Here is a 17,487-nt window from a genome sequence, read left to right as displayed (position 1 = left end):
TCAGTGAAGGCCTGGGATTTGAACCTTGGCCCTTGGACGTCAGGACAGAGCTCCAGAAAAGGAAGAGAGAAACCCACAATGTTTCAATATGTCAAGTTGAAGGATGAGCCAGCAAGCAAACCCCAGGTCGCATGCTGTGGTCAACAGTTTTCCATGCATCTGTACCTAAGTTTCATTTCTTAACCACGACAGTTCTGTGAAGGGGACGTTGCCGTCCCCAAGTGCTGACAAGGAAGCACGTGTGCCACGTGGGGTCACCTGGCAGTAAGGATGGAGGCGGTAAGTGTTGGAGCCTGATGCTGTAGGCTGCCCCTTCCTGCCCCCGCTCAGAGCCCTCTGGCCAGGGAGCGGGGTCAAGGACGATGCCAGGGCTGGTGCTGCAGGTGCCTCCTGTCCTACGCTCAGGGAAACGGGGGCTCGGAGGGGAGGCCTGCCTTGTCAAAGCTCACACCACTGGCACAGAGGCTCCCACCAGCCGGTCGGTCCAGGCTCGGCGTCCTTTCCTAGACCTCGCCCCCTCCCAACCCCACTCTAAACCTCCGCGCAGCCCTTGCAGATGGATGCAAGGTCGGCTCAGGGGGCTGGCTATGCAGAGAGGGCAGAGGGGGGCTACGATCACCCCGCAGATGCAGCCATTCGGTACTTTCAGCTTTTTGCAAATCCTGAAATACCACCTTTTAATTGCTTAATTTTCTGCATTCGTTCATTTCATTTGGACTAGCCTGGGGCTCTCCAGTCTGGCATATTGGAGAACTTCTTACTTTTTCATAATAATACTTAGCATTTATATAGTGTGTTTCATGTTCAAAGTACTTTACAGAGTTCACTAATTAACTGGAACGCTAACTGCCGGCTTGGGCAGGTCTGACCAAGTTCTCAGGTTCCTAGCTGCCGGGATGTGATTCTTCCTGTGGCCCGACCCCCATGCCCTCTCTGGACCCCCATTTCCATCCGCAGCAGAGACCCCGGGCCATCGGTCGCGGCCTGGCCCCCGTGTGCCGGGCCGTGCCCGCGCCTGGGGACAGGGAGCCGGGTCAGACAGGCTGCCCGCTCTGGGAGCCATCCGAGCGGTGAGCGGAACAGACCGTGCGCGCACGACCCTTGTGCTGGAGTGGACGCCATCGGGGAGAGAAGTCGGGAGGCCAGAGGGGGCGTCGGACGGAGGAACAGGCACACAAGACGTGGGACCGGATGGGCCTCCTGGAGCAGAGCTCCTGGGAAGAGGAGGATTTGAGGCGTGAAGAGGGGACCCCAGGCGGGTGAGGCAGGAAGGGCGTCCCAAGCAGAGGGAACAGCCAGTGCAAAGAGGTGGCACTGAGAAGCAGGTTCAGTGTTTCGACAAGGAGGGAGAAGCAGAGCGGGGCCGGAGGCCAGGGGCCAGGCGGCAGCAGGCTGAAGGGCCGGCAGAGGACTGTGGGGTGGAGAAGTACGGAAGGACAGCCCCCAGGGTCACTTGGCAGGAGATGGACAGGACTCGGCGGCCAGCTAGGTGGGAGTGGAGGGGCACGTGGCAGTGGGCAGCTGAGGTGCCCAGTCATTGGGGGAGGGGCCCCGGGAGGACGGCGCCTGCAGACTTCCTGCCAGCAAGGCTGCAAGGAGATGTTCACTAAACTACTGCGAATGGATCTGAGGGTCCAGGGCTTGGAGGAGATTTGGAAAGAAGGTCTAGAAAGAGCAAGACTTGGGCTCCAGGTGGCATGGAGACCTGGAAGTGGCTGGGCTCTCTGGGAACATCCGCATTTAAGGAGCGGTTGAGGAAGGGGGCCGAGGCGAGGAGGATAGAGTGGGGCAAGGTCGGGGCAAATTCAGCTCCACAGAAGTTTCCACCGAAGCAGAAGGAGGAGGCTTTCAGGGCAGGAACAGGGCGGCCAGGCCAGGAAAGGAGGCCTGGAAGGGCCAATTGCATTTGGTCCCCGGGAGGCCAGAGACCAGTGAGAATGGTGTCCGAGGGCAGAGCGCATGCGCAAGGAAGGGCCAGCTGCCGTGTGCGGTGGGTGTGCAGGGGGAAGAGGTGGTCGGGCCGGAGCCGGTGGAGGGAAGGCCGGAGGATGTTTCAAACATCACGCATGACCGAGTCCGGAGGAGAGAACGGAGATAAGCGGGAAAGAGGAAGGAGCGGGCTCGGTGTGAGGGGGAGGCGCGGAAGGGCCCGGGGGGGCCGCTTTCCGCGTGCTGGGGACATCGGAGGGGGGGCGGGCAGGGCCAGACGGGGCTCCCGCCTGTGGATGCCGGGTGCCCCGGTGCAGGAGGCCGGAAACTCTTCTGCGTGGCAGAAGGGCCAGCCTGGCACCGGAGGCCGTCAGCCTGTCCTGGACCTGCCCAGTCCTCTTCCTGTAGAGCCAGTGGGAGCCTGGGGCCGTCAGGGGGGAGGGCGGGGTGGCTGCTGCGGAAGCTTGTCGTCAGCACCCCAGGTGACCAGCCGTGCCCTCCGAGGGCTCCGGCGTTCTTCCTACGTCCCCCAGTGGGGCGGGGGCTAATGGTCCATCTGGCGCTCTCTGCCCTCCCCGAGGTCCCCGTGAGGACGGGGCTCAGCTGTTCTGCTCACGCCGCATCCCAGCCCCGACCAGCGCCTGGGCTGCTCTGTCAGCAGTCGCTGAGCGAAGCAGACTCAGCTCTGCCCAGTTGACCCTCGAGCAGCCGGGCCCAGGCAGCCCGTCCAAATTCCAGTTCCCAACTCTCCCCCCACCTCCAGCAAGAGGGTTGGAGATTAGGCTTGAAACCCGAGCTGTGGGCCTGGAGTGGGGCAGGGCCTCGGATCCACTTCCCGCTGGTCAGATGCACTCGCAGCTGGATGCACCCCAACCTGAAGCCAGCCAGATCGGGCCTCAGTCCCAGGAGACTGGGAGACCGCAGAGACACTGAAGAAGGGCTGGAGAGCAGGGCGGGCCCTCGAGCCGGAGGCTGGATCCAGTGCAGCTCTCTCCTGGCCGGGGGCACCGGCAGCGCCAGCCCCTCCGCCTTGTGACCAGGGCACCAGGGGACGTCCAGGATGTGGAAAGACAAGGAATACAGATGAGGAGGGAGCAGTGGGGAAGGAGAGGAAAGGTGCCCGGAGGAGAAGGGGCAAAGGCAGGGCAGCTGTCCCGCATCCCCGTCTGATTGTCCGGGACCGGAGGACAGCAAAGTAGGGCAGGAGAGGAGGTGCTGACTCCCTCGGGCCGCGGCTCTGCCAGGTCTGCGGCGACCGGGAGACGTTGCCGACCCGGAGGGAGGGAGGAGCGCGAGGTTCCCTGTCTCCACTCAGGGCTCTGGCTAAGGCCCCGCAGCCTCCTGGGCTCACGAGTCCCCAGGGCTGGGAAGGAGAGGAAAGTTAACTGAGCAGCTAATAGGTAACAGGCCCCGGACCAAATAATAATAATTAACTTTGACTGAGCACTGTTTTGGGCGCTCCTCTTAGCCCGTCACAAGAATTATCTCATTTAAGGTTCACTGCGGCCCTATGAGAGAGGTGCCACCGGGGTTGCCCCCACTTTACAGGTGGGGAAACTGAGGCAGGAGTCTGAGGCCACAGCACCGGGACTGAAACGAGTGCTGCACTTTGGATGCTGCTGTCCACCTGTGCAGGCAGGACGCCAAGGCGCAGGACACCCAGAGGATGTGAGTGTGTGTGTGTGTGTGTGTGTGTGTGTGTGTGTGTGTGTGTGTGAGGGCATGTGTCCACAACGACTTACCCCTCACCCAGTCATGGGCTTCCTCACGGGCAAAATGAGCACTTTGGACTAGAAGTGAGTGTTCCAACCTTTTAACCACAAACTCTTACTCAATGGACATCTTACATGGGATCCCCAAGTTATAAGACAGATCAGCAAGGAGTGTTTCCGGGTGTGGGCCAGAGCTGACTGGCCTTCTTCTTTGGCCCCCCTGGACAAGCCCAGACATCTGGGAAGGGACGTAGAGACACGAAGGGTCCCTCACGCTGTCAGCCTTTGCCTTGAAGACCCCTGCTATCGCTGAGAAATTTCTAACCTCCACGACTAAGCGTTACCATCTTTGAACGTAACGCACGCTTACAAATCAGAAAGTCAAAGAGCCGCAGGATAGAGCTGTATGTGAGCGATTCACAGCCACACAAACTAGATAGGAAGAGCCCCAGCCCAAAAAGTTAACTTTATTTTCAATATAAAGACACGCAAATTAATCATGAGATAGTGATTTTTTTACTTATCATTTTGCAGCCTCTCCCTGAAATGTAAATGGAAACCAAAGCCACTTTATAGAAAAAACCAGCACCAGCATATTTGACAAATATTAACCCGGCGATTCTCTCCGTGAAGGCCCCAGGGCCCAGCTCCCACCCTCACTGCTACAGGAGACTTCAAGGGTGGCCTGGCAGTTTTGAGTGGCTTCGGGGATGGAGGAGCCCCAAGGAACCCAAGGGCATAGTTGTGCTGTGCGTATTTTTCATCCATCCATGATATTTATGCATATAAATTCAACCTACGTACACTGGGCACGGCCTGTGTTGGGCTGTCACAATTTGGGGGCCAGGGTGGGAGCAGCTCTGCCGGCTGGTGCAGAAGTGCGTCCCGATTGTAACAGTATAGACAAGCTGGGGTGCTTGGGGTGCGCGCGCACGCACCCACACACACACACACACACACACACACACACACACACACCCGGCTCTTCCTCTTCTGCTCCAGGCTTTCCCACGTTCCCCAGGGTCCAAGGTGGTCGGGGAAACAGCTGGGAGAGGGGCCGGCCAGGCCAAGGACCTGCGCAGGTTCCCAGAGCGACACGCAGTCAGCTTGGGATGGCAGCTGGCGGGGGCTCTCCTGGAACCCTGGCTTCCCCAGATGCGCCTGGGGCACCCCTCCCTCCAGCCATCCTTCACTTCCTTCTTCAGGGGCCTGGCCCCGTTCAGTGAGGTGATTCTTATTTGCATGGCAAGGAATTTTGAGGCAGTGCCTCAGTGCAATAACCTAAATGGGTTTGTTAAATCATAATCCTTGAGTTTCACCACTGGAAAGTCCCCTAACCTTATGCAAATCCACACTGACGTGACTTAAACCGGTGGCCGGCCCGCAACGGGGCCATCACTACATTTAAGGCAGCCCCTTCCACTTCTCAATGGATCTTATTAGAAACTTTTTCTTAAATGTTCCCCTTAGTATTTTACACCCATACATCCTTGGGGTAGCTCCGACCAACATTTATCCTTTTCCTTGGAACATTGCAAGTGCTAGAAAAACAGGACTCACATGGGCCAACCAAAACTGACGTCACTTCCACACGCTGCTCCCATGCCCCACTCCCCACGGGTGCAGGACCAGCGTCCACCTCTGTCCCTTCCATCAAGCGTGATCAGGCCCTTGGCTCCAGCGCCCCAGCCCTGCTGGGCGCTTGGCTTGCTCGCTGTTCCACAAGGACTCTTCCAGTCTCCCTTCTCTGACTAGAAACACTGATTTTGGTTGGTAGAGTTTGCCAACAGGTCCATTAAGGTGACCTCCCGCCGTGAGACCTTTGCTGGCGGAGAAAGTTGGTGTCGTGTGGGAAGGAGGGCACGGCTGGCTCCCCAGGGCCCGGCGGTACCGCCCACTGGCCGTGAGATCTCAGAGGCAGAACGGGGCGCCTGCCAAGAAAACGCTCCTCGCCAGGTCGTGTCTCCTGGTGGGAGGCTGCGTCTTCCCAGAGGTGCAGCCTCTTCTAACTCACACAAAGGCGGCTGTGAGCCCCAGCTCCGGCCTCGCCTGGGGAAGTCAGATCACCTCTGAGCCTCTTCTCTGTAAAACGATGCTGTGAGTGATGGCACCTGGCAGGTGGTCAGAAATATTGAAGCGAATGAACGAATGGATGGATGAGTGAACGATACCCATCTCGCTGAGCGGTTGTGGAGACTCAGTGAGATCATGCAGGTGCTTACACCGCACCTGGCTCCCAGTGGGAAGTCAAAGCATGGTTCCCCCTCCCTTCACCTCCTTCTCTAGGTCAAAAGAAGAAAACCCTTCTTCACGCACCGACAGCCTGCTTTCTGGGTCTTGCCTGCATTGCTTTCTCTTCCCACACGTGCTCTGCGCCAGGACCGACCTAGCAGTCCATCTGGTCCAAGGCTACGGTGGCGGCAGCTGTGAGTGTTGGCTGATCCGTGGCGTGCTTGATGTTCGGTGCCTGGCGGGTGGCCCTGGCTGTGGGCACTGCCACACCCCCCTCTCCAGCCGTGGAGGCCATGAGAGGCTGTTGACAGAGGAGGAAAGTTAGTCAGTCACCCCGCCATCCAGCAGCTGTAGCAGCTCTGTTACATCACAGCCCACACACCCGGCTGCCTGTCACCCACTCAAACGCGCGGGATGACGCCCCGGCCCGGCCCCGGCCAGAGATCCGTCACGGCTGTAGCTCCCTACCACCTCCCCACACAGCTGCGGGCCCCGTCTTGCCTTGGTGCCGGCGGCTCCTCTTCTTACCGAGATCACCACGGGGAGGGGGTGGCGTGAGCAGCCTCTCTGCCCCCTGAGGCGAGGCGGATCAGAGCGCTTGCGCAGGGCTCCGTGGGATCCGGGGCTCCCTCCCCACTGGCCCCTGTGACCAGCCACCAGAGACCCAGGGGGCAGCTGCAGATGATCGTTGGTCTAGATTATGCAAATGGGTCGGGTGGGGCTGGGGTGTCAGTGGGAATCAGCTCTGCCACTGACCTGCCGTGACCTGCATTTCTAGAATCTCAAGCCTCAGTTTCATCAGCTGTAAAGTGGGGATAATAGCAGCACCTACTCTGCACCCTGCTTTAAGTTAAAGGAGATGATGCTTATGAAGCCCTAAGCTTGATGCGGAACCAGGACGTAATCGTAAACGGCTTCCATCAATTGCCCTAATGACGCTTGACACTTCCTTCCCTTTACTGTGGGTCAAATGGCCCAACGCAAACGCTCAGGCAAGGTCACGCACGTGGAAGACCTTGGCCTGTGTGAAACCCACACGTGCACAAGGGGAGGGTGAGTCTTACTGGGCAGCGCTGGCCCCAGTGCGTGGGGTGTTCTGTGGTGCTTCCTCCCTCAGGTGAACCTTGGTGTGTCAAGGGTCAGTCTCCATGATTCCACCGGCACAGCCTGACATTTGTGAGAGCTGCCGTGGTCTGTTTTCCCTTGTCTCTGTCTCCAACTCTGGGGGCCTCATCTGCCGTGTGGGTGTTGCCGGAACTCGCCCGAGTCCAAGGCACCATCTCACATTCTGCAAAAGTAAACACCACTCAGCCTTGCTGGTTCCCTGAATGGGCTCTGGGTGAATCAGCGGGACAGCTTACACATCCTGTTAAGTAATCAGCCTCTCTCCCGGGGGTTCCCCTCTTTCCAGGAAGTGGCCCGTAGAAAGTCTGCTGTCTTGGGCTGTGCTGTCCCAGCCCAGTCACTGCCTGGATTGCGCAAATGGTCAAGCCCGCGAGGAGTGAAAACAAAGGCCGGGCTGCTGGGGTGGATGCTTCCAGTCAAAGGAACGCAGGGCCCGGTGCAGGCGCGGGCGAAATCCAGGCTCCTGAAAGGGCCCCTGGCAGTTCTCACCCTGGGCCCATGTTCTCCAAGGGCGAATTCTCTTTATTTGATTTCTATTTGACTATCAAACTGCTGGCTCTGGGGAAAGACAGGCATTGTCTCCAAACCTATGAGGTGGAGTCATTTCCAGAATGAAACACTGGCTTCCTTGTGGTTAAGGGATTCTGTACCTTGAAGGCAGCACAAGACTCAGGGTCTAGGAGGGTAATTCAGGGCTAAGTCTATTGAGGTACAACTGACAAATAAAATTGTAATATATTTAAAGTATACAACATAACGAGTTTCAAAAAATTAAATTTTGATGAAGTTGATTTTTTTACGTTTGTCTCTCATGCTTTTGGTGTTACGTTTAAGAAACCATTGCCTAATCCAAGGTCACGAAGATTTATATCTAAGAGTTTCGTAGTGTTAGCTCTTACATTTAAAAAACTCTTTGATCCATTTTGAGATTTTTTTTTGGATGTGGTATGTTTGTGGGGCGCGTCCAACTTCATCATTTCACATGTACCTATCCATCAGTCCCGGCCCCATTGAAAAGACTGTTCTTTCCCCCACTGAGTTGTCTTGGCGCCGTTGTCGAAAATCAATTGCTCATACGTGATTTATTTCTAGATTCTCAATTCTGTTCCACTGATCTCTATGTCTGTCCCTATATTAGTACCATTTTGTCTGGCTTGCAGTAGCTTTCTAGTCAGTTTTGATATTGAGAAGTGGGAGTCCTCCAGCTTTGTTCTTCTTCATCAGTGTTGTTTTGGCTATTCCGGGTCCCTCGAATTTCCATATAAATTTGTGGATCAGCTTGTCAATTGCTGCAAAATAGACACCTGGGTTTTTGATAGGGATTTTTGCATAGACTCTGTAGGTCAATTTGGGAGTATTACCATCTTAACAATATTATGTCTTCCGATCCATATACTGGAGATGTCTTTCTATGTATTTAGGTCCTTAATTTCCTTCAACAGTGTTCTCCCTCTCCCTCTTACCCCCAACCCCAGCCTTTTCCTTCCAGCCAAAATAACAGCAATCCCTCGAGGTAACACATCAGACGCGGTTATAAGCCCCTCAGCCTCCTGGATGGTCCTCTGAGATGTGTTCCTGTTTGTCCGGGTCCCTTTGATGCTGTGGAACCAAGAAGCCCTGAGCACAGAGGTCTCACTCTGACCTGCATGGCAGGGGGGAAGAACTGTGCCTTTGGGGGCTCCGCAGCACCCTAGGACACCACACGGACCTCCAGTAACCCACAAGCTCCTAGGCCCCAGCATGCTGGTCCTGCATTGTGGTCTGCCTGCCCCAGGACGCTATGAACCCATTCGAAGCAGTGACCCAGGCTTGGCCAGCTCTGTGGCTCTAGGGTCTGACTCCACTGCTTCTGTTCATGTTTATGCAGTAAGGCAGCTCCCTGGATCTAAACAACTATTAATTCCACTGAAGAGTACATGTGGGGCCGCTCCAGGACAGGGTTGATCCTATGGCACATCCTGTGAATGCAAGTCCCTCTCTCTTTGGAAACCGAGCATTCTAAGCATGGCTGGAGATTTTGCCATTCATCCTCTCATTCCACAGCCTGCTTCCAACTGACAAGACTCAGGGCATTTACCTCTAACTTAGGTGCTTAAATGGGAGCATTGTTTGCTTTATGAGTACCCAGAGGCTCAGAGATGGAACACTTTAAATGTGATAAATAATAATAATATTAATAATACTAATACTCTCTTCTCCTGGGCGCAAAGCCTTTAAATTAAATGTTTCATGTGGCCGGTGCCTTCCAATGCCCACAGGCAACTTGCAGCACTTTCAGAGAGGAATTGCAAACAGTGAGAATCATGACTCAGTTGCAGGAGAGCCTTGGGAGGCCGTCAGGAGTGCTGTTTCTGAGATACAGCATCTCAGGGAACAGAAGCTTCCTGGTAGGGCAGAAAGAGAATCAGTCAGAACAGAAGACACTGGGCATATTGTAAACTAGATCCACAGGCTGAATGACCTGGGAGGTTCTCCCCAAGTTAGGCTTATCTAGGGAAACCCCGTTGGCCAAGACACCGACATCCCACTGGTGTCCGGACACCAGGTGGGTACAGCACTTCTTTTGAAGGAAGTGAGGCTGGATCCTGGCCCAACATTGCTGGGGAGATTTTATTTGTCCACCAGAAATTCCAAAGTAGATGCAATGAACACTACCTGGTCTGGTCCCACACTCTGGGGCATCTTTCTTTCTTGGAGAGGGCACTACAGAAGTCTGATTTTTACAAACTAATCATGTTCTGTGTGAATCTGTTCTCAGATGTTTTTTCGTAGTATTTGGGTCGGCAGCCAGGCTCTAAAATGGACAAAGTTAGTGAAAAAAACCCTAATGTGTCTTTTTCCCAGGCTGACTTCTGGAGTTCCCACCAGCACCAAAATAAAGACCTAAAGATACAGACATGTTTAGGGACCCCCACCCCCCCAAAATAGGGGGGAGTCTAAGAAAATGACCCTATAGCCCTGCCCATGTGCCCAGGATTTCTAATCAACGTCTTAGCACCTCACTCTGCAATAGGGACAGACAACCAGGGATCCAGGACCTTGAAATACAGAGACTCAAACAAACAAATAAGCCTGAAGGAACAGTCTATAAAGGAGGAAGGAAAAAATTACTCTTATGGAACTCCTGAAAGGAATGTTAATTCCAGCCATGAAACAAGAAGCAGATGGTAGACCAAAAGAAGGCTCAGAAGACAACTAACAGTTCTGGAGAATTAAAAATTCGATAGAAGTAATGAAATAATCAAAGGACAGGAAAAAGAAGTTGAAGACCTCTCCTAGGAAGTAAAGCCAAAAGGCAAAGTGAAGGTCTAGGACTTTCCAAATGATCCAGTGGGTAAGACTCCGTGCTCCCAATGCAGGGAGCCCGGGTTCAATCCCTGGTCAGGGAACTAGATCCTGCATGCATGCCGCAACTAAGAAGTCCGCGTGCAGCAACTAAAAGATCCTGCATGCCGCAGCTAGGACCCGGCACAGCCAAAATAAATAAATAAATAAATAAATAAATAATAAATCTTTAAAAAAAACCTCACAAAGTGAAGGTCTAGGAAAAGAAAGACGAGCAAACTAATGGCCTAAGGCAGGGAGCCCAGTTAGAAACAAACCCCCAAAAAAGCAATCTAGAAAGAGGAACTGAGAAAACAGGAGAGGAAATAATGGATAAAATAATTCAAGAAAATTTTCCCAGGCTAAAGGGTCTGAGTGTCCAGAATGACAAGGCCCCTGAGTTCCAGCACAATGGAGGAAATTTGACCAGTGACCAAGGCTTTCCTGGGAAAGTGGCTTGCTTTTATTTCTCTGAAAACTTGTAAGCAGTCACTTTCCCCCTGAAATGTGGGAGGAAAGAGGCCTCTGGGAGTTGTTGCTAGTTCTCGTAGGTGAGAAGGCTTTGTAGCAGGAACTAAAGGGAGGTCTAGCATGCCCTACCCCCTACCCCACCTCAGCATCAGGGCATGCACTCTGGGCCCCCAACACTCCCTCCTTACCACCTGGGGGTCTCCTGAGATTTTTCTTTGAAGGAGATTTCATGGGATGAAACATTGAATTGAAGGGGGTGTCTAATCAGTGGAGAGGGTTACTAAAGGGGAATGAGACTCAGCCTGGGTGCAGGAACTTGACCGTGGGGGGGAGGGTCCAGGCCCCCTGCGGACTGTCCCTGGGGAGCTGGGGGAAAGAAACTGTTTTAGGAACAAAGCATGAGGAGCTGTGGCAGGAAGGGACCTTTGACAGCTGCCACAGGGTGCATCTGTGGGGGAGGAGTGCTTTAAACGCATTTTGGCTGAAGGAACAGGTGATGCCATAGCATCATCCCCTGCTTGGCCTTTTTAAAATCCCTCGACCGACGGCACATCTGTCCACGGAGCAGCGTTTCAAGGCTGGATGAGCAATCCATTCATGTTTACTCTGTGGTTGGATATGAAGAGACCGAAGCACGGAAGACAATCCTGGCCGCTCGTTTGCATCATGGGAGAAGGAGCTGAGGGCCCTTCTCCAAGCACAGGATTGATCTGTGATCCCTGAGTCACGAGCAGGTGAATGGGAGAGGCTTTCAAACTGGGGCGTTGGAGGGAGGTTCAGGTTAGTAATAGAAGCATAGTGAGCTGTTCTTGATATGATCACCACTCTCAGTAATCATTATTATTATTTGACCTACTCATATGGATCCAATTAAATAAGAATTGTTTTGCAATCAGCATATTCAGATTACGACAAAGAGCTCTCTCTTTGGAGGCAAGAACAATCCCTTGGGTTTATACTACTCTGGGTGGTTTATAAAGCAGCTCTACCTGTAGGGTCTCCTTTAGATTTTGATCCACACAACCAAGAAGACCAGACATTATTGCCCCATTTTATGAGCAAGGAGTTATTTTATGCTTCAGAGAGGGCAAGTGACTTGCCAATGTCACACAGCAGGAAAAAGACAGAGCCAGGGCTGGTCTGTTCTTCTGGCCCCCGTTTCAGATTTGCTCCACTGCTGTCCCGGGGTGGAGGGGCAGCAAGCGCTGGAAGGAGCAGGGATTTGGGGTTAAATAAACAACTGTAATATAGGTCCTGAAAATGGGACCCACTGGGTGGCAGTAGGACCCCGAACCTTCCAGAATCTGTAAGCCTCAATCCTCCACTAAGCCCCAACCAGGCTGTGCTGTGAAAACTCTGGGTGTTGTTTGCATCTGAAGGAGACATAAGATTCTTGTTACTGACATTTCAAAATTAAAATGTGGTTTTCCTCCTGATTATAACAGCATGACAAGTTTATTACAGAAAATCTTGAAAATACAGAAGACTATGAGGAACAAGTCAAAATCACCCATGTCTCTCTTAACACTATATTTCCTTTCTGAGGTCTTTCATGTCTAGATAGGTATTTATTTTTTAAAGAATTAGGATCATGCTGTCTGTGGTTTTGCATTCTATTTTTTTCTCCACTTTAACTTATTTCACCATGCTCTTCTTATGACAATAGTCTTTGGGAATATGTTATTTGAAATGATATTGTATTCCATCATATGCAAATAACTTTTTGCTTGATTTTTGTCTTTGGAAAACCATTAAAATAAGAAAGAGAGACAGACTATATGCCTGTGTAAATTTCCAAGCACAAAAGTCTCTTCTTTAAAAACAAAGTTAGAGCAATTAAAAAAAAAAAAATCACACGCACACACGCACACACACACACACACACACACGATTGAGTTTTAAAGGCATTTGAAAAAAACAGCATCCTTTCCTTAAAAGTTCTAAACACTATATTATGGAAACTTTAGAAATAAAGGTCATTTACCAAGAACCAACAGAGAATATTTTTCTAAATGGTGAACCTCTAGAATAATGTTCATTTAAATCAGGAACAAATAAAGATGATATAATCACCATCGCTATTATTGAACATGATCTTGGTGGTTCCAGCAAATGCAATAAAAATTGTTTTTTAACTATAAAGCTGGGCTTCCCTGGTGGCGCAGTGGTTGAGAGTCCGCCTGCCGATGCGGGGGACACAGGTTCGTGCCCCGGTCCGGGAGGATCCCACGTGCCGCAGAGCGGCTGGGCCCGTGAGCCATGGCCGCTGAGCCTGCACGTCCGGAGCCTGTGCTCCGCAATGGGAGAGGCCACAACAGTGTCCTCAAAACAAAAAACAAGAAACTATAAAACTGGTTTGAACCTTGGAAAATAAGAGAGAACTTTGTCTATTTTTGTTGATGATATACTTAGAAACCCAAGAAATTAGTAAAAGTGATCAGAATTAATGAGTATTTGGTGACATAGCTAGATACAAGATAAATGTACAAATATTGACAGCTTCTCTCCAGTCTAGCCTTAAGTAACTAGAAATGGGAAAAAAATTATTCACAGTAGCAACCAAAACTATTGAATATTTAGGAACACAATATAACAAGAAAAAAGTCTTACATAAAAACAATAAAATCTTATCAAATGACATAAACAAAATCCTGAATAAAGGGAAAGCCATACCTTAGTCTTGGATGGGAAGGCATAGTATTTATTTAAAGTCATCCCTCCTAGAATTAATATATATATTTAATGCAATTCCAAATAGAATCCTAACAGAGTTTTTTTAAGAGACAGATAATTGGATTAAAATAAATTATAAAGCTTATTTGGAAAAATAAATTCCTAAGAATACCAACTTTTTAAAAAAGAATAGTTAGAGGAATTTGCATTATCAGATCAGGACATACCAGAAAGCTACTCTATTCAAATAAATATGGTATTGGCATAGGAAGAGAAACTAGCTCTAGAACCAAACTGAGAAAGCAGAAATAGATCCAGTATGTTTAAGAACCCAACACATGAAAAAGATGGTCTAATAGAGGAAAAGATGGATTAATGTGTTCTCAGTCTTACAACTTACACAGGGATCAATTCCAAATAAAAACTTAAATATTAAAAGCAAGACAATAGGGATTTCCCTGGTGGTCCAGTGGTTAAGAATCCACCTTCCAATGCAGGGGACACGGTATCAACCCCTGGTCAGGGAACTGAGATCCCACATGCCGCAGGGCAACTAAGCCCGAGTGCTCTAGAGCCCGTGTGCTCTAGAGCCCGAGCACCACAACTAGAGAGCCCTTGCACTACAAAGAAAGGTCCTGCATGCCGCAACTAAGGTCCCGAGTGCCACAACTAAGATCCGATGCAGACAAATAAATAAATAAATAATTTTTTAAAAAAAATGCAAGACAAAAATCTCACAAAAAAGATTTTTTTAAGGGGCTACACAATAATTTAGCAGTAGGAAAACCCTTTTATCAACAATGAAAATTTCTAAGCTATTAAAAAATCAGTGACTTCCCTGGTCGTCCAGTGGTAAAGAATCCACCTTCCAATGCAGGGGGCCTGAGTCTGATCCCTAGTCGGGGAACTAAGATCCCAAATGCCGCAGGGCAACTAAGCCCTCGCGCCACAACTACTGAGCTCGCCCACCTCAACAGGAAAGAGAAAACCCGCATGCCACAACTAGAGAGAAACCTGTGTGCCGAAACAAAGAGCTCATGACGCAGCGAAAGATCCTGCATGCCTCAACGAAGATCCTGCGTGCCACAACTAAGACCTGATACAGCCAAAAAAATAAAGAAAAAAACCCCCAGAAAAACAGAACTAAACAACCATAAAAAAACCAGACAGACATGTTTGTCGATATTAAACCATTTAAAATTGTTTATGGCAAAAGATAAATAAGGTGCCAATTATTTGCAATTCAGAGGACAGACAGTAGCTTAGTATCCATTATTTACAAAGAGTTCTTAGAAATTGATGAGAGACAATTACCTAATAAAAAATGGACAAGCATATAGAGAAGCAATTTACAGAAGAGAAAATCCAAATGACTAACAAAATTTTTTGTAAGATTCTCAAAACTCTCGAGTATAGGAAAAGCAGTTTATATTAACAGTGAGATAATTCTTCACAGCTATCAAACTAGCAAAATTTAAAAACAGAAATAACACCTTTTGCTCTTGGGGATATGGTGAAACGGGTACTCAGTTACTGGTTACAGCTTAAATGAGAGGCAATCTGGCAACATCCATTAAAATAATACGTATATATCCTTCAGCCTAGCAATAACCCCATGTCTGGGTATCTAATGCATAGAAATAAAAGCATCAGTACATAAGACTTTATATTCAAGAATTGCAGCTCTGGGGCTTCCCTGGTGGCGCAGTGGTTGAAAGTCCGCCTGCTGGTACAGGGGACACGGGTTCGTGCCCCGGTCCGCGAAGATCCCACATGCCGCGGAGCGGCTGGGCCCGTGAGCCGTGGCCGCTGAGCCTGCGCGTCCGGAGCCTGTGCTCCGCTACGGGAGAGGCCACAACAGTGAGAGGCCCACGTACTACAAAAAAAAAAAAAAAAAAAAAAAAAAAAAAAAAAAAAAAAAGAGAATTGCAGCTCTGGAAAAATGTGGGAACAAAGTGAATACCTATCAATAGGATAGGGTTGAGTAAAGCATAGTAATTCTCACCTTAGAATATTATATAACCATTAATAAGAATAAATTAGGGCTACAACTAATTTAACTTCTTTAAAGTTAAATTCAGGTGGTTAACTTCTCTGAGAAAAGTAGGATGCAAAAACCTGTATAAAGTATGACCTTGTTTTTGTAAATAACATTATTAGAACTTTGTATATGCTTGTATATTATTATATACGAGAATATATTTTAGGTTGTTAGCTAGATGTTCAGGGGAGTTGTGGTAAGTGGAGCTAGAAGGGGCATGAAGGGCTGGCAGAAAAAAGGCAAAGGAAAAAATTACTACCCCCAAAAGAAAAATAAACCAAAGGGGATGGTGGAAATGGTGCATTCTGGGCCTTCTTCCTTGGCCTGGGCCCAGGGAAAGTCCAGTGAGATCTGCCATATCTGCCAACAAAGACACAGCATGGAGGTTTTTCTGTAGTATTTAGCAAGTAGGAATGAGAGACACAAGCTTATCAGCTTAGCCTACTATGACCCAGTACTATTCAGTAAAATCATTCTTATTGCATCTTCTTCAGCAGCAAGATGGTAGTGAAAAGTCTCACCTTGCCCTGTCCCCATACGGGTGATGAAATGCAGTCTTTTATTGCCTGTCCCACGGCGAGCACTCCCTCCCTGAAATGCCTGCTGCCCACAGGGGCCACTGGACGCGGGTGTCAATTGCACTCAGGGTACACGTGAGTGGAGAAGAGGCCAGGACAAGTCATCTGGTGATGGAGAGCTCTTGCACTGAAAGGTTGTGTTGAGTTGGGGCTGGGGTGACCATATGGGGCTGAGGAAGCAGGATTGAGAGAGTGATGGGGGAGAAAGCACAGACTGCGGTAAGAACCACCACACATCCCCAGAGAGAAATCGAGAGAATAGTCACCAAGCCTTCAATGGCTTCCCAGCCCCCAGCTTCCATTCCCATGAACTGGACTTTGTTTCCATGAGCTTGCCCTGTGCACCAGTTATCTACTGCTGTGTAACAACATCCCCAGGGTGTAGTGGCTTAAAACAATGATTTTACTTAGCTCAGGATTCTGTGTGTCAGTGATTTGAGCTGGAGTCTGTGAGGTTGTCCCTCTGGGCTGAGCTGAGCTTGGCTGTGCTAGGCTTGGGGTCACTCACTTGTCTGGGCATCCGTCCACGTGTCTCTCATCCTCCAGCAGGCTAGCTTGGACTTGGTGGCAGGGGATTCCCAGCCCAAGAACAGAAACCGCAAGACCTCTTCAGGCCTAGGCACGGAACTCTAATGTTGCTTCTGCCAAAGCCAGATTCAAGGGGTGAGGAAGAGGCTCTACCTCTTCATGGAAGGAGCTTCGAAGAGCTGTGGCCGTGTTTGCACACCCTGTATCATTTTGGTAACTACATTCATTCCATTATGTGAAAAAATTTCTGACCCCTGAAGCCCAGAGAGCTTTGGCTACAACGTGGATAGAGACACAGAGCCCTTAATAGAGATCAAATCCTACCTCTCTCTGTATCCTGAACTCTAAAAAATAATAATAGTTCCTGTTTGTTGGTCATAGGAGGGAGCAGGCAGTTACAGCGAGTGGACTGTCAGGAGGCTTTGCAGCAACTGGCCCGGGTCTGGAAGGGAAGGCAGGCGTCCTCCCAACTGAGGTGAGGGGCCAGCAGGGGCCAATGGGCAGGCAAGGGAGGCACTGGGGAGGATGGTGTGTGAGGAGTGCTGTGTGCCCCAAGACCTCCTGGTCCCCGTCCTGTTCAGGCTAATGAGGGAGAGGCTGACTCCAGCCCCCTGTGGGTTCTGGAAGAGCAAGGGCCATGTGCCTCTGGCATCTCCTTCCTCAGAGAGTATCTTGTGCAGGAACAGATTCCTCTTGGCGCTGAACAGCAGGGATGACGTAGATGCCTCCGTGGAGCTCGCCGTGTGCCAGGCACCGCTCCACCTGCTTTCCCTGGAGCGCGACACCTACGGACTCGGGCCGCTAGGTCCCCCCCTTACCGGGTCTGGACACCAGGCAGTGCTTCATTTCACTTCCTCACTTGTTAGCTGACGAT

The 17,487-nt window shown here is 50.5% G+C and overlaps 1 long non-coding RNA gene across 2 annotated transcripts; it reads right to left on the bottom strand.

The window, feature by feature from the left end:
- Window positions 1-4,069: 4,069 nt before the first annotated feature.
- On the bottom strand, window positions 4,070-6,610 carry LOC129392617 (uncharacterized). Of its 2 annotated transcripts, none has more exons than XR_008618794.1 (3): window positions 6,402-6,610; window positions 5,958-6,174; window positions 4,070-5,752 (listed from the first exon to the last, which is right to left on the bottom strand). It is a non-coding gene; the product is annotated as an uncharacterized lncRNA (long non-coding RNA). The 2 variants fall into 2 exon arrangements; XR_008618795.1 differs by lacking the exon at window positions 6,402-6,610 and adding an exon at window positions 6,275-6,350.
- Window positions 6,611-17,487: the final 10,877 nt, after the last annotated feature.

This window comes from Physeter macrocephalus, chromosome 12 (assembly GCF_002837175.3).
Source record: "Physeter macrocephalus isolate SW-GA chromosome 12, ASM283717v5, whole genome shotgun sequence".
NCBI classification, from domain to species: Eukaryota; Metazoa; Chordata; class Mammalia; order Artiodactyla; family Physeteridae; genus Physeter; species Physeter macrocephalus.
Note: the sequence above shows the minus strand (reverse complement) of the source record. Positions and strands in the feature narration are given on the sequence as shown.